Source organism: Thamnophis elegans, chromosome 16 (genome assembly GCF_009769535.1).
Source record: "Thamnophis elegans isolate rThaEle1 chromosome 16, rThaEle1.pri, whole genome shotgun sequence".
Lineage (NCBI taxonomy): Eukaryota > Metazoa > Chordata > Lepidosauria > Squamata > Colubridae > Thamnophis > Thamnophis elegans.
Genome location: NC_045556.1, coordinates 17133042 through 17157353, shown reverse-complemented (window position 1 = coordinate 17157353; position 24312 = coordinate 17133042). Strand labels below are relative to the sequence as shown.

General features: G+C 39.9%; 1 protein-coding gene across 3 annotated transcripts in view; it reads left to right on the top strand.

The window, feature by feature from the left end:
* Positions 1–15976: 15976 nt before the first annotated feature.
* Positions 15977–24312, top strand: part of MEF2A (myocyte enhancer factor 2A) — a 90181-nt gene continuing 81845 nt past the window's right edge. For 2 of the 3 annotated variants that reach the window (XM_032232632.1, XM_032232633.1), the window contains exon 1: positions 15984–16086. The gene's annotated coding sequence lies outside the window, so the exon portion shown is untranslated. Of the gene's footprint in view, positions 16087–24312 lie in introns of all 3 variants that reach the window. The other variant, XM_032232634.1, reaches the window with a different exon arrangement.

The following is a 24312-nucleotide window of genomic DNA, read 5'->3' as shown; positions in this document are numbered from 1 at the left end:
AGGGTAGGCTCCAGCAGTATGTGGATTGAGAACTACCAGAAGTACACGCAGAATTTTGAAGACGCCGAGGAACTGGAGATCAAATTACTAACAAACTTCCCCTACCAATTCGGAAATGTGAGCATGCGCCTTCCACACATTGCGCTTTAGCTTGAAAACGTGGTTAAATAGGAGGCCATAGAGCCGGGACAGTTGGGCGGGCCCACCTGGGCCCACCTGCGATTTCCACTAATGGTTTGGGCAAACCTGTCGGAAGTGGCTGAATACCACCTCTGAACGTTTTCCTTCCTTCCCCAAGATCAGTTCTCATTCCTTTAAAACCAGTGTTTTTCAGAGTTGACAACTTTAAAGATGCGTGGACATCAACTCCCAGAATCCCCCCAGCCAGCTGGCTGGGGGGATTCTGGGAGTTGATGTCCACGCATCTTTAAAGTTGTCCAGTCTGGGGGGGGGGGTGAAACATTGCTTGGCACACTGTTGGAATTAGCACTGGGGTGCTGATCTCATTGGAATATTTTTATGATTGGGTGACTCTGCCTACCCCTCACTTTGCATCGCTTTTGAGGAAGTGTCGATTGTAGTTTTACATTAATTTGTTTATTTATTCTAAAGAGCCAGCAGTTGTTTCCAAGTAGACTGCATGGAACAATTTGCGAGATACAAATAACCTCAGTTAGTTGTGAGCCACCCAGAGCCATGCTTGTTACAATGGGCAGCCATAATTGTAACTACTGTAAATAAATTAGGCGTGGGAACTACCAGTGTCACCTTCATCCCCATTTCCAATGGGTTGCATGGAAAAACAAAATCCTGGAGCCTGTGTAATGCTTGGTAATACAGGTAATCCTCAATTTACAACAGTTCATGACTGTTTGAAGTTGCAACAGCAATGAAAAATGTGTTAGGACTATTTTTCACACTTACGATGTTGCAGTATCCCCATGGCCATGTCATTTACATTCAGATGCTTGACAACTGACTCGCATTTATGACAGTTGCAATGTCAGGTGATCCCCTTTTGCGACCTTACAATGAGCAAAATCAAGGGAGAAGCCAGGTTCACTTAACCACTATGTTCCTAATTTAAGAACTGCAGTGTTTCACTTTACAAATAGCAAGAGTAAGAGCCCTTAGACTTATATACCGCTTCACAGTGCTTTTATAGCCCTCTCTAAGCGGTTGGCAGTGTGCAACATTAGCCTGCAGTACTAATCACTGGGAAGGAAGGAAGGAAGGAGGAAGGAACGAAGGAACGAAGGAACGAAGGAAGGAACGAAGGAAGGGAGGAAGGGCACTAACACTAGCACTAGCACTTAGACTTATATACCGCTTCACAGTGCTTTTACAGCCCTCTCTAAGCGGTTTACAGAGTCAGCCTTTTGCCCCCAACAATCTGTGTTCTCATTTTACCCACCTCGGAAGGATGGAAGGCTGTGTCAACCTTGAGCCAGTCGGGATTGAACTGTTGACAGTGTGCAGAGTTAGCCTGTGGTACTAATCACCGGGAAGAAAGAGAAGGAGGGAGGGAGGGAGGGAGAGAGAGAGGGCAGGCAATAGTACTAGCACTTAGACTTATATACCGCTTCACAGTGCTTTTATAGCTCTCTCTAAGCAATTTACAGAGTCAGCCTATTGGTCCCAACAATCTGGATCCTCATTTTACCCACCTCAGAAGGATGGAAGGCTGAGTCAACCAAGTCGTAAAATGAGGCAAAACTCACTTAATCAATTTCTCACTTAGCCACATAAATTTTGGGCTCAGTTGCAGTTGTAAGTTGAGGATTACTTATATTTTAATTTTAACAAGGAGACCCCAAAATGACATAAGCAATACTGCCTTTGGCAAAGCAAATCCTGGCATTTTTTCCAAATGCATCCAACCCCCCCTCCCCACATATTTGCCCCCAAGGGCAGAGTTATGTCACAACATCATTTTCAGCTTTCTAATGAAAGCAGGGAGCTATTATGAATGCAGCAGTAACATTAAACATAATGCAACTTCTCTGGAAATGATATTTTGGCAGCTGGATGTCTGTCTTACTTACTTACTTACTTTACTTACCTGAAACAACAAGTTTATCATTTCTGCATGCCCACGATCTTATCTACAAAGTCATCACAGCCTTCTGAAACTGATACATGTGCTAAGATAACAGCAGAAACAATTCCTATGAAAGGCTTGGAAGCTGGATTTTTTTTTCCTCTTTCAAAAAAAAAAATTCTTTAAACACTCCAGGATTGACCAATCACTAAAAATTAAAAACAATACAGCGTAAGAATAAACTTTTTTTTCAAATGATAGTAATAAGAAAGACAAATCTAGACCGCATACTAAAAAACAGAGACATCACCCTGCCAACAAGAGTGCATATAGTCAAGGCAATGGTTTTCCCAGTTGCAATGGATGGCTGTGAAAGTTGGACCACAAGAAAAGCTGACCACCAAAGAATGGAGGCCTTTGAACTCTGGTGCTGGAGAAGACTCCTGCGAGTCCCTTGGACTGCAAGGCGATCCAACTGGTCAGTCCTAGAGGAGATCAACCCTGACTGCTCTCTAGAAGGCCAGATCCTGAAGAGGAAGTTCAAATACATTGGCCACCTAATGAGAAGGAAGGACTGACTGGAGAAGAGCCTCATGCTGGAAAAGATGGAGGGCAAAAGAAGAATGGGACGACAGAGAATGAGGTGGCTGGATGGAGTCACCGAAGCAGTAGGCGTGAGATTAAATGGACTCCGGAGGATGGTAGAGGACAGGAAGGCCTGAAGGAACGTTGTCCATGGGGTCGCAATGTGTCAGAAACAACTTCACAACTAACAACAACAACAACGAGAAAGAATCCAACCAGCAAAGTTTGACACCTTTCTCTTCACAAAATTTGAGTCATTTTTAAGGTGCAATTGACCCCAGGAATAAGCAGCTCTGATTATTCCATAATAAATAATTCTGATTTATTCTACATTTCCAATTCAGTATGCAGACGCTGCGATTATGTTATTTGGTTTTAGCTGACATGCAGACTGAGGTGGTTCAGACATATTTGTGTGGTTTATTAATGTACATGACCGTAGTAGCTTATGTTACACTTTTATTACAAAGACCTTCTGCTATGTTGGTATTTCACTTCATCCATTTGATCCATACTGTATACTTTGTTAATTTTGTTAGTAATTATATAGAGTAATAGAGTTGGAAGGGACCTTGGAGGTCTTCTAGTCCAATCTCCTGCTTAGACAGGACAACCTACACCACTTCAGACAAATGGATATTCAACATCTTTGCCTGAATAAATGCTACTACAATATTAATACAATACTACATAATTGCCTGAATAAATGCTACTACAATATTACTACAAATGTTACTACAATACTACACAATTGCCTGAAGAAATGTTACTACTTCCACAGTATTTCTTTCCTAAATAAATCTGTACACAGGTAGGCCTCGACTTACAACCACAATTCAGACCAACATTTCACTTAACAATTGTTAGGTGATTTTTTTCCATTTTAAGGCCCTTTCTGATGTTGTGAATCACTGCAGTTGTTAAATTAGTAACACGGTTGTTAAGTGGATCTGGCCTCCCCATTGACTTTGCTTGTCAGAAGATCGCAGAAAGGGATCATGTGACTTCAGGACACTGCAACGGTCATAAATATGAGATGGCTCCCAAGTGGCCCGTCATAAGTGTGAAAAATGGTATTAAGTCACTTTTTTCAATGCTGTTGAAATTTTGAATGGTCACTAAATGAATTGCTTTAAATCAATGGCTACCTGCACATGAATATAATCTAATAGAAACTGTTTTGATGATATAACTAGAAAAAGAAAAAGTGAAATAATTTAATGATAGTTTTTTTTCCCATTTCCCTTTGCTACTTCAATTTTTATTGAGGGGGTTGACGCTATTTCTCACACTTCTAAATAGATTCAAAGATAGAAGTATTTCATTTTTCAAATGTTTTGCTTTGACTTGCCAGGCAGCAACAAAAATAAGTTAATAACTTCTTTCTTTCTTTTTTTTGAATAATTTTTATTATACATATTTCAACTTTAACATCATGTTTCCACAAGTTAACTTCTTCTGTTACACCATTTTATACATTTTGTACAAGCAAAGTCAATGGGGAAAATGAATAATAATGGCACACCAGCATTAAATATTAATGTTGTGCAATTGTTTTGCATTTTCTCAACATAATTTAATAAAAATGAGAAAATAAATGTTAAAAAAGAAGTACTGCTAAAAAATAGTACCTTTCACGTTGAATCTCTAACAACTGCCTAAAAGGACTTTGATTAATATGATGCCATGTGCAGAAGATATAGCATTATCTATTCTGCAGTACACATCATTGAAATGTTTTATTCTTGATTACGTGCTGAAAATAGATTAAAAGAAGTCTAAGACTTTGTTTTATAAAACTATTAAGTTTCAACAATAAATAAACATTTTAAAAAATTAGAAAAAGAAAAGATCCGAAAAAGAGGAAAATTAAAAGTGCAGAAAATAATAAAATAAAATAATAAAATAAAATAAAATAAATATTAAATAAAATAATAATAAAATAAAATAAAATAATAATAAAATAATAAAATAATAAAATAATAAAATAATAAAATAATAAAATAATAAAATAATAAAATAATAAAATAATAAAATAATAAAATAATAAAATAATAAAATAATAAAATAATAAAATAATAAAATAAAATAATAAAATAATAAAATAATAAAATAATAAAATAATAAAATAATAAAATAATAAAATAATAAAATAATAAAATAATAAAATAATAATAAAATAATAAAATAATAATAAAATAATAAAATAAAATAATAAAAATAATATAATATAATAATATAATAATAATATAATGATGATAAAATGATAAAATGATAAAATGATAAAATGATAAAATGATAAAATGATAAAATGATAAAATGATAAAATGATAAAATGATAAAATGATAAAATGATAAAATGATAAAATGATGATAAAATGATGATAAAATGATAAAATGAAATAATAAAAATAATAAAAATAATAAAATAAAATAATAAAACAAAATAAAATAATAAAATAAAATAAAATAATAAATAAAATAAAATAAAATAAATAAACAATTCATCTCCTTTACTCTGGGCTTTTTCGAGACTTTTGGGAAAAACTGTTGTTATGTCACACATGAGTTTTGCATAATGCTGGAAAAGGTTCCTTTGATTTTAAATGAAAACTGCAGGCAGCCGTCTTTAAATTTATTTATTCAATACCGGTAATTGGATAAGAAACTTATAAGCAGGGGAACCTTGTTTTTTTAAAAAAACTCTTCTGGTCTTTTAAATGAAAGTGGCGAGCAGAAGGATGTGAAAATTGAAAAATTACCCCGAGGAAACGAATGAAAATGGCTCTAGTTGAGCTCACCGTCCAAAAACCTCAAGCCATGTTATGTCAGAAGGTTTAATTTGAAAGCTGTAGTTTAATGAATGGAAAGATAGGGCGGAAAGCAGGAAGCCGAGGGAGCTTGTGAAAATAAAATCCCAATGGCTGGGAGTGGAAACAGAGTCCTCAGCTCATATCCCTGTGTGTACAGTATATACGATTACAAGGAGACATTCAGAGAGTCACATTCCCTGGGCATGAACCAGTTACCACTTAATACCAATGATTAATTTCTAAAATTGGGAGATGCATTGCTCACACTGTAAGGCCTGTTTCTGAGGGCAGAGTTGCTCAGAAGCGGGGAATCCGCTGTGCACATGGCATGCCCAGGCATACTTTCCTTCAGTATTACTTGCAAGACATGGCTTGAATTAAGTGAGCCTCGCTTGCCAAGGTCTAGGAGCCTCAGGAGAGAGGTGGCCACCATCTGTTGTGGCCCGCCAGTGGATCTGGCAGCAGATTTGGACAGTGAGGAGGTTGGGGAGGAACATGGGCCAGTCCTGGAGTCTGGGGAAGGCTCTGATGACTGCTTTGTGTAGGAGGCAGAGATGGGGCCAGGGCCGTATGCCAGCTATCAGCTGCCTTCAGACAGTGGGGCAGAAGAACAGCTGGAGCCTGCTCCCAGTGTGCGCATACGCAGAGCTGCCAGGAGAAGGGAACAGCTAAGGAAGAGGGGTCGACTCGGGAGTAAAGCCAGTGGATGATGATTGGCCCCTCCCATAGGGAATAAAGAGGGGCAAAAGGGGAGTGGAGTTTGCAGGAGACAATTAGTTCAATTCATTAGGGTGAAGATCTGTTCTTGACTTCTTGCCAAGTATTGTCTGCTACAGAGTGGCGTTTGGAAGATATTGGCCTGGCAGCTCTCCAAGCCTGAAATCACCTGAAAGACTGTTGGCCGGGACTTTGCTGGAAAGGAATTCACTTTCAACTAAATAAATCGAGTTTTATCAGGATGAGGAGTCAGCTTCGTGCTTTTGGGAAGCCTAGGTGAGAACACCATGACCACCTCCTCATCACCAACCCAATGATGGAGAGCAGCTATCTCAGAGGACCAACTGAGCTCCAAAGGATGGAGGGGGAAAGCTAGCACCGCAGGATGAGGCTTTCAAGAATTCAGGACTGCTGAATTGCTAATCACTACTTACGTCAAATAAGAATTCTGGGAGCATCCTTCTGACAGCCTTGGAGGTCAACCAAAGAGAAGTAGTAAGCAGCAATGCAGTGGCAATGTCAGGCGAAAAGCAACCAGAACCACTCATGAATAAGTCCAAGTCGATACTTTATTGTTGCTCACCTGTATTACAAGAATCATGTCCAACTGCCCCTTAGGAAACAGCTGGTACAGGTAGTCCTCGATTTACACAGTTCATTTAATGATTGTTCAAAGTTACAAGGCATCAATACCATGTTACATTTTTATATCAGCATATTGGGAGATTGGCTGATCTCAAAAAATTTAATGGAATGGCTTGCCTTCAGAAGTTGTGGGTGCTCCATTACTGGAGTCTTTCAAGAAGAGACTGGACAGCTCGTTGTCTGGGTCTCCTGCTTGAGCAGGGGGTTGGACTAGAAGAACCCCAGGGTCCCTTTCAACTCTGTTATTCTGTACAAACTGAAACAAACAAGATTTATTTATCATTTTTATATCGCCAGACAATGTGACTTTGGAAAGCGTAGAACAATCACTAAAACAGCAAATAGATTTTGAAACATCATGATTAAAAATGTTTTTTAAAAACCCTACTATACTGTATAGTTGTTTATTAATCACAGTTGAGAAAGAAGGCAATTTCAGAAGGCCATCACTCAGGGTGGGTGGGTGGGGGGAAAATAGAAGGCAGAGTTACATAGGACCGGCCTTAAACTCTTCCATGAAATGCACACTAGAAATCTTATAGTTGAATAAACAAATGAAGCATCTCCATAGATTTGCCAAGAAAATTGTATTGGCATGCCCAAGGGATGAGTCAAGGACAGCTGTCATTTATTACAGAAGAAAGAAAGAAAATCAGATAGCATTATTCAGAGGAGGGGGAGGGATTCTGTCACGGCTTAAGGGACTACAATCACTGAGGAGGGTTGGTTAAGTTTGCAGCAGGAACCTTGGTTTTTGGAAATGTAGGAAGTTAGCACCCACCCCTCTCCTATAAAAATGAGATATTTTAGGAAATATTAAAAGGACAGAATATCTCCCCTAAAAGGGAGACAGAAACTCAACCCCCCTGTCAATGGGCCATTAAGGCCTGAGCCAGACTATTCTACATAACAAAGATCTACCTCCTTCAGACAGAGCCACAATAGGAATCCCAAAACCCTTTCATTACATCATCACCCAGCAAGGCTCAACCAAGCTTGGGACTCAGGACAGCCTACAGATTTGCCCCTGCATGGCCCCATGGGAGTCTGACAACCAATCAGAATACAAGCTCAAATTCAAAGCCCAACAGAGGGTATAAATTCTCTCTCTCTCTCTCTCCCTCTCTCTCCCCCCTCCCTCCCTCCCTCCCTCCCCTATGTGCCTTTTTGCCCAGGACTCAGTTACAGGAACCCACTACCAAGCCACACCCACAAAACCGGTAGGGAAAAAAATTGAATGTCACCCCTGCCTCCTTCCATTTCCATCCTTAGTTCTGAAAACCAAACAAAAACCTGTAAATCTTTTTTTAAAGAAAAAAAAACCTCCAAACTCTATTATGCAGCCAGATTTCACCTTCCCTTGCTCTCCCTTCCCTCCCCCCTTCCCTTCCTAAAATATCAGCAGCTTTACTTGAATATAGGCCAGTCTGTAAGGCAGATAACATCAGGAGTACAAATACTTCCCTGTGGTTTAGCAGCAGGAGATCGAAGAAAACATACAGGAAACCCTACTGACTCCAAAAATCAGATCTATAATCTGTATTTGGAAGTGTTCAAAGGAGGGATCCCCCCCCCATTTGATTCAATCTAGGAAATCGGTGCTTCCTATGCCAATATTTTTATCCAAGCGGTGTCTGATTTAATCTTACGTACTTTGGCCATTTGTCTTAGAAAAGCAAACATTCCCCAAGCAAATGATAGATTGAATGTCATATATAAAATGTCATGTTCAGTGTTCTGAATGCCACACATAACATTCATGTAGCAGCCCAGAACTAGGAATTTGTGAAGTAGAGCTTCTATTTAGCCAAAATGACATTTTTCACCGTAATGTTGGAATTTAAATATGTTTTTTTCTTCAAGAAGCCACAATGAGATATCTAACCAATGAAACTTTAATACAATGAATATGCTTCTGTAGGTTTTATATGTGGGTTCCACCACAAAACCGCGGTAGACTAAAGCGCGTGTGACTAAAGCGCGGTGACAAAACCGCACCGTCAAAACCGCGCGACAACAGCGCGCTGATAACAGCGCGCCAACAGAAGCGCGCTGTAACATAACCCTAAAAATAACCCTAAACCTAACCCTAAACCTAACCCTAAACCTAACCCTAAACCTTACCTTAAGTTAAATCGCGCTTCTGTCGGCGCGCTGTTGTTGGCGCGCTGTTGTCGGCGCGCTTTTGACATCGCGGTTTTAGCGCTGCGGTGTTGTTGGCGCGCTTTTGACGTTTGCGGTTATGTCGTGCCACGTTATATGTGAAGACGCAGAATAGGAAGATCTTTGATGCTTGTGAATTTCGATGCTGGAGAAGATTCCTCAGAATATTATGGATAACCAAGAAAACCAATCAAGGGAACTGTCTATAAAGATTCTTAGTCATCCAGATCATGGTTGTCCCAAAGATGCTTTTTTCAAAAGGCAACTGGACTGTGTTTTGCCTTGAAGACCTTTCGCCTCTCATCCAAGAGTTGCAGGATTTGGGTTTGGCTAGTCTAAAGACCAGAAGAACTAAGGATGACATGATAGCAGTATCCCAGTATTTAAGGGGCTGCCACAAAGAAGAGGGGGTCAAATTATTCTCCAAAGCACCAGAGGGCAGGATAAGAAAGAAGATTGGAAACTAACCAAAGATAGAAGCAACCTGGAATTAAGGAGAAAATTCCTGGCAGTGGGGACAATTAACCAGTGGAATAGCTTGCCTCCAGAAATCATGGGCGCTCCATCACTGGATCTTTTTTAAGAAGAGACTGGACAGTCACTTATCTGAAATAGTATAGGTTCTCCTACTTGAGCAGGTGGCTGGACTAGAAGACTTCTAAGGTTGTGTTCTGTTCTGTTCTATTTTCTATTCTATCATCATACAAATAAAGCAAATTGAGGAACAAATGGCAGGCACAAAGTATTCTGCTTTGGACACGTTATGCAAAGTCTCAGTTCTCTGGACAAGATTCTAAGGCAGGGAAAGATAGAAGAAAAGAGAAGAAAGAGATGACCAACCACAACGTGGATGGCAGAGGTGGGTTCCTACCAGTTTGCACCTATTCGGTAGAACCGGTTCGTCAAATCTACCGAACCAGTTAGAAGAGGTTCCACCAGTGGATCCAGAAAGCAGGCCACACCTACAGAAGAGGTTCCCAAAAATTTTGAAACCCACCACTGCCCCCCCCACACAGACTGACAGACAGACTGACACAGAGAGAGAGAAAGAAAGGAAGAAAGAAAGAAAGAAAGAAAAAAGAAAGAAAAAGAGTGAGAGATAGATGAAAGAAAAAAAGAAAAAAGGGACAGAGAGACAAAAGGAAGGAAAGAGAGGGGGGGGGAGAGAGAGAGAGAGAAAGAAAGAGAGAGAGAAAGAAAACACATGGCCGGCAAGCCACTCCCACCAGACCACATGGCCGGCAAGCCACTCTCACAAAGGAGGCCACACCCACAGAGTAGGTTCCAAAATTTTTTGAAACCCACCACTGGTGGATGGACTCAGAGGAGCAATATGAACACTGTTGGTAAACCTGAAGGAGCAAATTAGAAATAGAGAAATTGGAGAAATTCTATCTAGGTGGTTACTAAGACTCAACATCGATGGCCTATAATAAATTGTTCCAAAGCTGTTTAAATCTTAAATATTTTGAACCAGTGGTGGGTTTCAAAACTTTTTACTACCGGTTCTGTGGGCATGGCTTGGTGGTCATGACATGGCTTGGTGGCTGTGGCTTGGTGGGCGTGGCAGGGGAAGGATACTGCAAAATCCCCATTCCCTCCCAATCAGCTGGGACTCGGGAGGCAGAGAATAGATGGGGTGGGGCCAGTCAGTGGTGGTATTTGCTGGTTCTCCGAACTATTCAAAATTTCTGCTACTGGTTCTCCAGAACTGGTCAGAACCTGCTGAAGACCACCTCTGTTTTGAACCCACATTGAAGGTGGCTTAGAAGAGAAGAATACATAACAAACCAGAATGAAGTGGGCTTTTTAAAAGACACGAAGAGACAGTGCAGTAGATAATTATAATGCCAGTGTGTGAGGCTAGAGGCAATTCTGTTAATTCTGTAAGGGAGGTGGTTTGGGCAACTATCACTTTAAACTGAAAGTGGAGTCACTCTTCAAAATCACAGAAGCTCTGTCATACTTGGGGAATTCCTTAGTTCTATATAAATGTTTACGTATGTGTACTTTCAAAGAAATGGCTCTTTCCTCGTGACAACTTTGGAAAAGCGGTTAAAGGTGAAATGCATCATGCTGGCTTGATTAGAGGCATTAGGTTATCTTAAAAGCACTCTTGGCAGAGCCTAAGAAAGGAAAGGTGAAAGAGATATATTCTATGTACTTTTTTTTTTTTTTTGGCTTCTGAAACCTGGACACTTCTGAGATCTACAGGGTTATATATCGCCAAGTTCTTGGTGCTCTCTAAGCTTGGTTGTGTTTGCTGCCAGACCTTTCGTTATCAGACTAGGCAACAACTTCAGTGTTAGAAGAGAGTGGAGGTTGGTCTCTCTTTATAGCAATAGCAATAGCAGTTAGACTTATATACCGCTTCATAGGGCTTTCAGCCCTCTCTAAGCGGTTTACAGAGTCAGCATATTGCCCCCAACAATCTGGGTCCTCATTTTACCTTCCTCGGAAGGATGGAAGGCTGAGTCAACCCTGAGCCGGTGAGATTTGAACAGCCGAACTGCAGAACTGCAGTCAGCTGAAGTAGCCTGCAGTGCTGCATTTAACCACTGCGCCACCTCGGCTCTCTATGTATAAGTAGCTTGCTCTATCAAGAATTGGTAGGGCTGTTTCTATTTTTTTCTTTTCTTCTTTGCATTTTATATAATAAAATAAAAATGGAAAAAAAGAGTTGGTGGGAGTATTGTTTTCCTTTGGACAGTTACATAATTAGGCTGTTGTATACATCTTGGTTGGTTGTTTGAGTTGGTAGTTTTTTGATTCGGGAATAGAATAGAATAGAATAACAGAGTTGGAAGGGACCTTGAAGGTCTTCTAGTCCAACCTCCTGCTTAGGCACAAAACCCTACACCACTTCAGACAAATGGATATCCAACTTCTTCTAAAAAACTTCCAGTGTTGGAGCATTCACAACTTCTGGAAGGAGGTCGTTCCACTGGTTAATTGTTCTAACTGTCAGGAAATTTCTCCTTAGTTCTAAGTTGTTTCTCTCCATTGCTTCTTGTCCTGCCCTCAGGGACTTTGGAGAATAGCTTGACCCCTTCTTCTTGGTGGCAGCCCCTGAGATATTGGAAGGCTGCTATCATGTCTCGCCTAGTGCTTATTTTCATTAAACTAGACATACCCAGTTCCTGCAACCGTTCTTCATGTTTTAGCCTCCAGTCCCCTAATCCTCTTTGTTGCTCTTCTCTGCACACTTTCTAGAGTCTCCACATCTTTTTTACATCATGGCGACCAAAACTGAATGCAGGATTTCAAGTGCCTTACCAAGGCATTAGAAAGTGGTATTAACACTTCATGTGATCTTGATTCTATTGGCTTCCCAAGTCCCAGCTGATCGGGAGGGAATGGGGATTTTACAGTATCCTTCCCCTGCTACACCCACCAAGCCACACCACGCCCACCAAGCCACGCCCACAGAACTGGTAGTAAAAAAAAAAATGAATCCCACCACTGCAGCACTGGTGAACGGACTGGGGGTTGGGGACCCCTGCTTTAGTTAGTGATACCATGTCATTATGTCCAGTGGTGGATTTCAAAAATTTTTAGAACCTCTTCTGTAGTTGTGGCCTGCTTTGTGGGAGTGGCTTGCCAGCCATGTGACCAGGTGAAAGTGGCTTGCTGGCCATGTGACCGAGTGGGAGTGGCTTGGCAGTCATGTGACTGGGTGGACCAACTTGTAAAATGTGGTGAAACTCACTTAACAACGCTCTTGCTTAGCAACCAAAATGTTGGCTCAGAAATTGTGGCATATGAAGCACGCAAGTCTTAAAGCTTTCAGGTTACAAGACCCTCGCACCCCTAACTCTTTAGGGAAAAAAACCACAGGGGTGTTCAAACTTGACAGCTTTAAGACTTGTGGACTTCAACTCCCAGAATTCCTCCTCTTGCTCTTCATCTTGATGATGGGCGGATGGGCGGGGGAGGAAGCTGGAACCGGTTCTAAACGGCACTGTAGATATGTGGAATCTCTTCTATAGACAAGGTTAGAACTGGCAGGAACCAACCCCTGATTATGTCCCTCCCAATATTCACGCTGGACCCAAGAATGCAGCTCAGACTCGTCTATTTTGAGCAGAGAAGGGAACACACCCACTTCAAACATTAGTTGAATGAGAGTGTATACTGAGGATGACTCAGAAAAACGTTTTCTAATGGGAGTGCAATGGGAAATACCCAGATTATAATATTGCCAGGAGCTTTCTTGTCAAGATTCATTAAAATATTCACATCTGGTAGAAAACCCACTTGAAGAAACCTTAGGGGAGAACGGTAATATCACCCAGGTAGTAACGGGGCCTGTTATTATTATATGATTCATTAGTTAATCCTCTGGGTATTACATCTGGAAATATTAAGGATAATCATATTAAACTCTTAATAGCATTACTATGATATAGAAAAGGAGGCAGGATGAAAAATGAGAAAACAGTAGATAAAACAATGATATGACCAAATTATTCTTGGATATTAAAGCGATCTCAAAAGAATGGACTAGATTACAGATTAACAGAGTTGGAAAAGACCTTGTAGGACATCTAGTCCAACCCCCCACTCAAGGAGGAGACCCTACACCATCCCTGACAAATGGTAGTCCAATCTCCCCCTGAAAGCCTCCAGTGATGGAACTCCCACAACTTTTGAAAGCAACTTCTGTTCCATCGGTTGATTGTTCTCACTGTCAGAAAATTCCTCCTTATTTTCAGGTGGAATCTCTCCTTCATCAGTTTCCATCCATTGTTCCTTGTCTGGCCTTCAGGTACTTTGGAAAATAGCTTGACCCCCCTCCTCTTTATGGCAGCCCCTCAAACATTGGAACACTGCTATCATGTCTCCCGTAGTCCCTCTTTTCATTAAACTAGATCTACCCAGTTCCTTCATATGTTTTAGTCTCCAGTCCCCTAATTATCCTGGTTGCTTTTTGCTCTTTAGAGTCTCAACATCTTTTTTTATAGTGTGGTGACCGAAACCGAGGCTGGAAGGGACTTTGGAGGTATTCTAGTCCAATCCCCCATTTGCAAACCGGTAGGATTAGGATTAGTTAGTTAAGTAAATCCAACCAATGAATAAAGGATATATGGTCAGCATAAATATAGGTCATATTGTCCTCTGTCAGTTGACAGAGAAACAAAATTCCACCTGGCTAGTCAAGATTTAGCAATGTTGCATGCAAGCCTGGGAGTTCCCGGGAATTTTCAGAGTTGCTGGAAACTCATACACCCGCCTGCAGTTCGATGGCAGGAGAAAAGTATTGCTTCCGTGTGGAATTGGCATTGCAATTTCTTCCATCCTTAAAATCCGCATCAACATTTACACCTTTGTGCTCTTAAGAATTTTTCTAGAGTGGGAGGGACTGTTTTTTACTAGGACTTATGAATAATCAATTAGAAACTTGATGGAAGATTGATTTTATTTATGGTAACATTATTATATGCATAAGGATAAATATTGTAATACCGTACCCACAATGGTGTTATAGAGGTTGTAAAGAGGACAGAATTAGCAGACATCTTTTTTTCTGCCATGTATTCGACTATGATGTGTCATATATATGTGTGTGTGTGTATGTGGGCATATGCATAATAATTATCTTTTGAGAGCTGAATGCAATGAAATTTATTTTTATACTGATTAGTGTACATTTAAAGTGACAAAAATTCTATTCTATTCTCACAAAAATTGATCTGCTTGGGCAGGGCTGCAGGGATAAAGCAATAAGTACTTTTATAAAAGATTGGAAATCTTGCATGGAATTTTTCTTGAAGAAAGAAAGAGAAATGTTGAGTTCTGGATTTGCAGATTGAGAAGAGTAGAATCTGTCTTCAAAAGTCTAAATTTTTAAAAAGGAGGGGTAATTAGTTTATTTGAAATGATTGCAAAGAAGACGAGAAGTCATTTATTTATTTTTGCTCTCTGATTCTGTTGCTTTTTGCAATTTTTATTTCATCCCTTCTCCCTAAATTTTCCTGTGTATTTTCATTTAACAATTATTTACATCAGAGGTCTTCAAAGCTGGCAACTTTAGGACTTGTGAACTTCAATTCCCAGAATTCTCCAGCCAGCACTGCTTTACATACAGAGTGGGTAGGACTGGGAGAACGCGTGCTCATCGGAGGACCGTGATTGGCTGGAGTCTTCTTGACAGACGCTTCTTTAGACGCGTTTCAACCAACCACGCTTCTTCTCTCCCAGCAGCCACGTTCCATGTCCCCGCAAGGCGTGTGCGTGGGACACGTGTAAAGGAGTGATATGATGCGTGCATAGCGAGTTTTAATGGCGCTACACAAAAAGAAAAGGCTGGCAACGAATTGGTGCCCGCGAAGGAGGCCTCCTCCGTAGGGAAGAGACTCGTAAGGGAGCACGAATAACTTCTGCGCATGCGCGAATCCTTTCTCGCTTCTGCGTCATTCGTTCCCTTAAGGAAAAAGGGAAGGCGCTTTGAACGCATGCGCGCAATTATTTCCACTCCATATCGCTGTCAAGGTCTCTGCGAACAGGACCCGTTCCTTCTAGTTCTGATTTGTCTGCTTTTATCCGATTTACGGCATTCTGATTGGCCTTGCGCCTTGTCAAGCAAAGGAAGGGGGATCCACCTATCAACATTTCCACGATTGGCCCACCGCGCCTCTCTCCCCTACGTCACCCCTCGATTGGATCCTTGCTGCCTCCGCTCCCGCCCACCGCCCTATCCGCTCGGGCCTTCGAACCCTGACGTCATGAGCAACGTCACAGCCCCAGCCGCTCCCCTACTGTTCAGTAAATATAGTCCCAAGCCAGGGAAAGGAGGGGGGAACTTTCAAATAGAGAGGGAGGGGAAAAAAGGCAGCGAAGAGCCTCCTCGGCCTCTTCTAAAAAAATAAACCTCCCTCCCGCCCCCACTCATGGAGTCAAGTAGGCCCGCGGAAGAACACACACGCGAAAGCGGGCAGTGATCCGTCCAACCCGCTCCAAGCGAACGGGAGGGGGGAGGAGGAGCGAAAGTAGTCCCGGCCGCGCCGCCTAAAAATAGCGCCCCGTGGATATCCATGCGCCCGTGTCAGTGTCTCCGAGACGGCGGTGAGGTGAGGAGGAGGAGGAGGCGGCAGAAGCGGCAGAAGCAGCGGCGGCGGATGGGTGAGTCTGGCCGCTTTCCCGGGAAGGAAGGAAAGAAGGAAAGGAGGCCGGGCTCCAAAGGCTGAGGCGGCTGCGAAGAAGTCAGGGCCGCCAAAAACCCCTCAGAAAGGGGCGTATTTGTGTGTGTGTGTGTGTGTGTGTGTGTGTGAGAGAGAGAGAGAGAGAGAGAGAGAGAGAGAGAGATGGTCGTTGCCTCCCCTCAAGTCTTCCTGAGTTAGGAAGGAGCGCGCAGCAACGGCCTCACATTTGGCGGTGGGGTGGGGGAAACGGTCGTAAAGCGAGGAGTGAGCCAGCAAGTTCTCCCTCTTCAACTTCAGTTCGGGTGGGTGTGGGGGGGGAGGGGGTTACCGTCCCTGTCCTAATATTCCCTTGTATTCGTATCCATTTCATGTATTCATAATCATGTTTGTACTTCTATCCGATATACTTCTATCCATAGTATAAGACTATGTCTGTATTGTGTTTGGTGGGGGAGCTGCACTGAGGCAGCTCAGCCAATCTCATTGTACATAGGTTGTCCTTTGACAGTAAAGAATTATTATCTAATTCATGCTTGATGAAATAAAAGAAAATTAAAAAATACATTAGAAAAAGCAAAGCCGCTGCCACCCAGATAGCGTGGCGTAAAGGGATGTGGGGATGGCCAGACCTGTGTCTTGGGGGAGGGGAGGGGGGGAGAAAGTCTTCCCTAGGTGTGTGTGGGGGGGGGAGAGGAGGCTTTAAGGGAGCCTGTGGGGGATGCTCTGGGCATGTCAGAAGGCACACACACGTGTCCCAGGGCATCATCTGAACCAGGGGTCACCAATCTTTTGCACCGCAGGGTCCACTAAATTCATAATTTTAAATTCCACTGATATGAATTTCTTTTTTTAAAAAAAGATCAATAGTATTTTGTGCAATATATAAACAAATGCAAACAATGTTTTTGCGGACTACCAAAATTTTCCCTTGGACCACTGGTTGGTGACCGCTGGTCTGAAGGGACTGGCGTTAGGAAGGTTAGTAGAGCCCTGTTGGTAAGAGGAATGGGGTGGTGGTGGTGGCAATCAAAGCATATTCCCAGGTGGATCTGTATATCCGCAGGTTTGTAAACAGCTGGGGATACCTTGGGAGTAATCAAAATGTCTGGATCGAAATATCTGGCAGTGTAAACGTGCGTGCTTTTAAGGTGTGTGAATGTAGGTGCATTTTCATGTGAAATGTGCCTGCATTTACAGCCATTTCTTTCTGGACCGAAGTTACGACATCACTGAGAAAAGTGACTGAACGACCGTTTTTCACACTTAGCATCTGTCGGAGCCTCTCTGCAGCCATGTGATTTATGTGGCTATGCTTTGACAACCTGCCTTATTGATTTAACGGCTGCCGTGATTTGCTTCATGAAGGTGGTGAGAAAGGTTGTAAAACAGGACAAAACTCACAACAGATTTCTCACATAGCAACATAAATGATAAGCCTCCTTTGTGGTTGTGGGTGAAGGATTTACCTGTGTTTGATTCTCTATTTAAGATACAGGCATGATTTTTTCTATTCTGAATTGCAGTTGAATTGATCTGTGTTCAGGATTTTTCACACTGATGGGAATATTCTTTTTTTGTATGGTTAGCAGAATGTGAAGTTTCAAGAATAAGGGCTGAAATGTGACTTCTCCAGAGGTTGTATGTTTTGTTTATATCCAACCAGAAAGGTGTTGTTGTTTTTTACCCTCTCCTTTTGTCCAAGTCATTTTCAATAGGGTCTTTTAGAAATTGGGAAGATCGTTTTCTACATCTCTTTATTTCTTGTTTTATTGTCCAGGACAAGATGTTCAAGGCAATTTACAAGCATATTAAGATGTCAGAAGCAGGCTTCAGGGGTTTTTCTTTAAATTCATGCCATGTCTGATTTTTCAGGGTATTTTTTTGGAAATAGTGAGGTTGGTGAGTAAAAGAAATGTGGAGGGAATAAGTTATATAAATGGCAATCTTCCTAGTATTAGCTCTTCAGGAAAAATGTGGTGGGGGAGGAAGGATGTTTTTTTCTTGCTGTACTCTTGCTCCTTCTCACAGAACTGTTAATTGCTTTCTTGACTATACCCTTATTTTTCCTACCTTACTCCCACTCTCATTTGTCTATGAAGTTGAGAAGAGTCACACACAAAAACTTTGTAATGGCCAAAGACCAGCATCCATTCCATAATGTAAAAAAAATGTAAAACTAATATAAAAAGCAAAGGGTGTACAGGAAGAGTGTGTTTTGTGATGACGGTATGTTATTTGGGAGTGATGTACCTTTTTTTTCTTCTTGAAATTTCTATTGTCAAATAGAACTATTGAATGCTGAGACTAAGTTTGGGATGTTTTTAATTCTTAGTTTGCATGTTTGTGAAATAAGGAGGGAAGAGTTAATCAGTTGAACAGGAGAATCTTTTCCGAATTTAGGGCTTTAGGCTTTCAAGAGCTACTACATTATGGCAGATGTAATGGAAGGGATGCTTTCTCATCAAATAAACAGAGGAGCACATTGCTCTTTTTGCTTTTATTTAAAATGTCAAGGTGGCCTTGAGTAGAGTGGCAAACTCTAGCTGGAAATATTTATCCACATTCTGTAACATCAATAGAGATACCTGTTTTGGTCTACTGGGAGAAGACAACCATGGAAACATTTTCTCATGCTTGCCAAACAATTTAATCTTTCAACTTTAAAGTTAGTACTTAAAAATAAAAAAACAAACGCAACCGTTATACTAAGATATTTTTTTAAAAAAAATAAGGCTTGATTTTTCTGCCAGTAAAAAAACATGACAAACTAAGAGTTCTTTTTATTTCATTGCAAAACGTTGTTCCTGCTTATGTTGGTGCCCTGTTGGTGATTGGAGAACCCACGTGTTTAGAAATCTATCTTTATTAAGTGTTTAATGAGTGGCAGTAGGCGTTTTCTTTCAATGGGTGTTGATAGTTTGGTATTGTCTTTCTGGCTTAGTATATAAAAATGGTGTAAAACCTGTAAGCCTTGCCACGGGTGCTGTTTAGCTCACAGGTTTTCCTTGTGAAAGACTTAGCTCTAGGAAGTGAATAGAAGGGAGTATTTTTCCCCCAGAATTGCAACAGTGTCCCTTCTCAGATAATACTAGTTCTTCCAAACAAGAGAATTTTGTTTCCTTTCAATGTTTTTACTTCAAAACCTAAAAAGCCAAAACAATGTTTCTAATATGTGGCAATCTTAAGAAAAAAGTCAACCTTGTGTTGAATAAAAATATAAAACAGTTCCAGATTATGGTATTGATAGATACTGGTGTATTTTGATTCATCAGTGGGTGAGATATAGGTTGCCATATTTCTTAAGAAAATTTTAAAGGTATATTTTAATAGTTAATTGTTTTTAATATGAAGCTTAAAAGAAATGGCAGCATTTTTTTTTAATTAACCCAAAATTTACCTTTTTTCCTGTTGAAAATTATATGATTTCCTTTACTCATTTTCAGGCTAGTTGCTGTTCATATCAAAGATGAAGAAAAACAATTTGGTATTATGAGCCAGCAGCAATAGATTTGTATTTATTTTAGATTATAGTTATGATGGAATTGTAACATCTGAAGTTTAATAATAGTGGGATTAACATATTTGTTGCTATGAATATTGGGAACACTTATAAGTTTGCGGAAGATAACCAGTATTAAAGCAAATTGCTTGGGAAGATTATAAAATGAAAATGTTGGATAGCCATTTGTCTGAAACGGTATAGGGTTTCCTGCCTAGGCAGGGGTTGGACTAAAAGACCTCCAAGGTCCCTTCCAACTCTGCTATTGTATTGTATTGTAAAATGCAACGGCTCTAAGATTAATTTTGCATATCTATTGATGAGTGAAGTAGGAGTAAAATAAAAGAATGGTTATCCCATGATAATGAATTATAAAACATGTCTTGGAAATACCTAACATGAATGTAATAAGAGGAGCCCTGGAAGCAAATGTGTTGGACTACTTGGCAAATGACTTTGCAAAGTGGAATTGCTCAGTATGAAATGGTTACAAGGATATGAATGCTTTGCTTGCTGCTATTGGCTAATGTTTGTTCTGCATTTGAAATAATGTGGGGAAAAGGGGTAGGGGAGAGCAGACAAGTGGCATCTGGAAATGGAAATAGGTGAGGTGACATGATGAGATATGTTCAGTAGCATTTTTAATTTGGATCTGTGTAGCAGGTGGATTAAATATAGAAGGTGGGTGTGATTTTTGTTTGGAGAACTTGAGAGTCTGATCTGTGAGTCACAATTTAACACTGCTTTCATTACTGCTATCTGTCTGAAACTCTTAACTATTTAAGAAATTTAGGCTGATGATCTAAGTGAAGTTGCTTGTTCTCCAGTCAGTCATTTAAGGATTGAAGACTTTGCTTTTCCTTTAGTATAAATACTACAGCACTCAGCTCTATAGTTTCTTCATTGCTATTGTCCAGTATTTCTGAAAAACTGACAATGATATGTGAACGCTTAAGCATTAGAGTATTACATCATGGTACATCGTATAAAGTTTCATACTTCTTATGCTTTGAACCTTTGAAGATTAATATGTACATAATTTTATTAGTTTAGTAATGATTCTCTATATCATAGCTATTTGGTCAAATGTACATAGTTTTTTTGTCACTGCCTTTATACTTGAGGAAACAAGGAAGTGTTATCTTGAGTTCCAGAGCTTCCTCACATATTGTATTGTATATTGTACGTAACAACTGCCTACAATTTTTCCAAATATAGTAAATGTCAAATGTCTTTGGTTAGGATGCTAAATATATTAGCAACCTGCTGTTATGGAAAACCACTGATTATTAAGTAAGAATTCTTCCATTTGTTCTTGCAAAGGAGCAATATTATAATGTTACATTTTTATTTAGATGTCTTGTAACTTGTTAAAGTATATTGTTTAATTCTAGCAAGTACTGCTTAACTGCAGTTATTAATGCATATACGCTTGCTTCAAAATCAGAATTTGAAATTGGTTTGTTCTCATTAACTAATTAACCAGAACGACCCGGTTAGGAAGATGTAGAGAACTTAGACACTAATTCTTAATATCATGAGTCTTAAAATGGCCAACATGGAAATATGCTGATTACAATTAAAATATAGGTATACACTATAACTTCAGATATTAATGACCTTGAGTAAACAATACAGTGATTTCAACTATCACATAAATCTAAAACGAAGCTAAACATTTGTCTTATTACTAAGATCATGCTGGAAGCTGCAAGTCGTTTTAATTCCTGTTACTGCAGGTAAAGCTGAAGTGACCTCTATCTCTGGTAGGCCAGCTGCTATTTATATGCAGTTGCTTCAAATGAGTTCCTTCAAGAGAGGTCTGGGCTAGCTGATAAAAGCGACAGCAACAATTGTAACAATTCCCCCCCCCCTCCTCCTCCTCCTTTGTTGTTGCTTCTCTCCTTGCAATCCTCCATTTTTAAAGCAAGCTGGAAAATGTCAAGAACTGCAAGACTAATTGTTGCTTCACATGATTTACTTTTAGTTGAATATGCCTTTATTTATACCCCCATTACAAATTACTCTGAAATAGTTCTCTTTCTTCAAATTTCCATCTTTCCTCATGTCCATTCCTACCTATTTCTTGTCTTCATAGGCTTTTTTATTTTGTTTTGGTGCTGATTGTACTGATAGCAGTTGATAATTTATGTCTACATTATGGCTCAAGTGTATAACAAAATGTTCTGAATTTTTGAAACCTCCACAGCATATGTGCTGAAATTTGAAGACTATGAAGGTGAAGTTAATTTTCTTTATATTAGCCTTCCTGTTTTATACTTAATTATGTTTTCAGTCTGATTGTTGCTGTTGTCAAAGTTGGAGATTAATGAATAAATAAAACACCTGCTATGATTTGGGATTCTTTAGGAAATTATGGATAGTCCATCAAAGCTTTAGCAACAGTGTTCTGCTTTGACCTTTTTTTAACGATTCAGCTGATTCAATAATATGAATATAAACTTCAGTGCAAAATGATAGGAAAGGACAGTATGAATTAGGTGGAATAAATTGTATTCCAGTAAATATCTACAAGTGACAATGTGCTGTCAAAAGAATAGTTGTTCTGCAGTAACCGGGGTGGAAAAAGTTTGTCCCTTTATCAAGTGTTTTGGTACTGATCCCTGACCTTTGGGCCTTTGAAAATAAGTATGGGTGTTCCTAGCAGTAGGTGGGAAGAAGAGGCAGAATTCTGGGCTCTGGGAATCAGCCATAAAGAACACAATACAGAGAGCTTATTAGTCATGTATGTTGCTGCTAAAGTTCTTGCTTTGCAGGAGGAGTTGCTATTCATATGCCCAAATTGTTAGGGCTGTATAAAGTGTGATTCCCTCTTACAGTAATTACTTGTTAACATAACATCCCAGGCGCTTGTCTTTTTAAATTTTATTTAGGAGAACCAGGCGGTTTACACGATGCTTCCTCCTTCTCTTTTCCCCCCATAGCTTATCTGAGAAATCATAACTGATCGAAACTCAGTAATACTGACCTTCTGCAGTTAAAAGTAAATAGTACAAGAGCCTAGGTGTATTCTAAAGCCAATCCCCCACCTTCACCTGCAATGATCTACTTAACAGCTGATGCCATGATGGAGATAAGCTAGGTGCTCTGCTCTACGCTTCTACTCAAAGCAGGTGGAGAAGAGTGCCTGGAGGCCAGCAAAGCTGCGTTTTACACGACACAGATGTCCTGTTGTGATGCTCAGAGTGAAGTGCTACTTCATTTTCCATAGCACATCTCAAGGGGGTGGTGCATCGGGGAAGTATTGATTGAAAACCCACTGCCTCTTGAGGCTTCGCAGAAGCCTACGAACTGTGGTTTTGATATGAGCTGTGATAAAGTCCAGGCAGTTCCCTGATTCAAGGAAAGTTCTTTGAACAGATCAATGGCTGGAATAGATTAAATGACTGTAAATGTAGTGTAAAAAGCATAAATGAAACTTGTTTTCTTCCTGTTCTATGGGAACTCTGTAAGTTTATCAGTTGATATAGAGTACCTGTTTGTAAGTATTTTATTTAAAACATATAACCAATTTGTAATAAATGCATGTATAATTGCAGTAGAAAGATTTGATTATAGTATAATCAGTACACTTGTTTATCTTCCTCATTCTATCCTAATTCTTGCTAATGGTTGGAACAAGCTTGTTACAAGATATTGCTTCCTGAGTTTTCCTTAAATAACACTTGCTGAAATGTACTACATGTGGTTGACTGTCTGATTTAGAAGTGTATCTGGCATAGTATCCAATGAATGAGTAAAATATAGTGACAGTTGAAAACAAACATTGAACTACAGCAATTTTTCGCCTACTGTGTGGGAGAAGTTTTAATATGCTCCCAGAGTGTGAGTAAGTGTCTGCATAACTACCTCCTTGTTGTAAGTAAGCTTAACAAGTTATGAAACAATTCATTATATATTATATCATCATATATGTTTCTAGTTATTTATGAGATTCAGCCTAGAGTGCTAAAAATTCTGGCAAAAGTGACTGAAAGCCCAATCATATTACTTATACCTTTGTTTGTTTCGTTTTCAGTCATGTTTCCTTGTACAGAGATTAATGGAAGATTTGTTACAGTGTCATTAAAACTCTTACAGAAATGAAATCATTAAGTCAGATTTTCTCAGAATCTCATAATACTTGTCACATAATGTTGTTTGCCCTTACCTTTTGAAGCAAAGAATAGTAATCTATCCCTTTGTGGATATGCATTGAATAGAATATTTCAACCATATGATCCAAAAGCTATGATATAGTTGGGTTACTGACTAGCTTTTTTTAAAACCTTGTTTCCCCCAAAATAAGACCTCCCTAAATAAAAAGCCCAATTGGGCATTTGAGCGCATGCACTAAAATAAGCCCTCTCCTGAAAATAAGCCCTCCCCCAAAATATTACAATACAGCAGCAGCCATGAAGTGACTATGCTTGCCGCCTCCTGCACCTCAAAAATAATAAGACCTCCCCAAAAATAAGGCCAAGCATTTATTTTGGGGGTCAAAAGAAAATAAGATCCTTTCTTATTTTCGGAGAAACACAGTACAAACAACTGTTTTTGGTAATTCTAAATTGGATCTGTCTTCTATGCCCAGAGAACATTAAAACAGCCCTGCTGGATTAGATGACAGTCTGTTCTAGTTCTGCATTTATTCATTTTATTGAATTTATATGCCACCCATTTCACTAGCTACAACTCTGGGTGGCT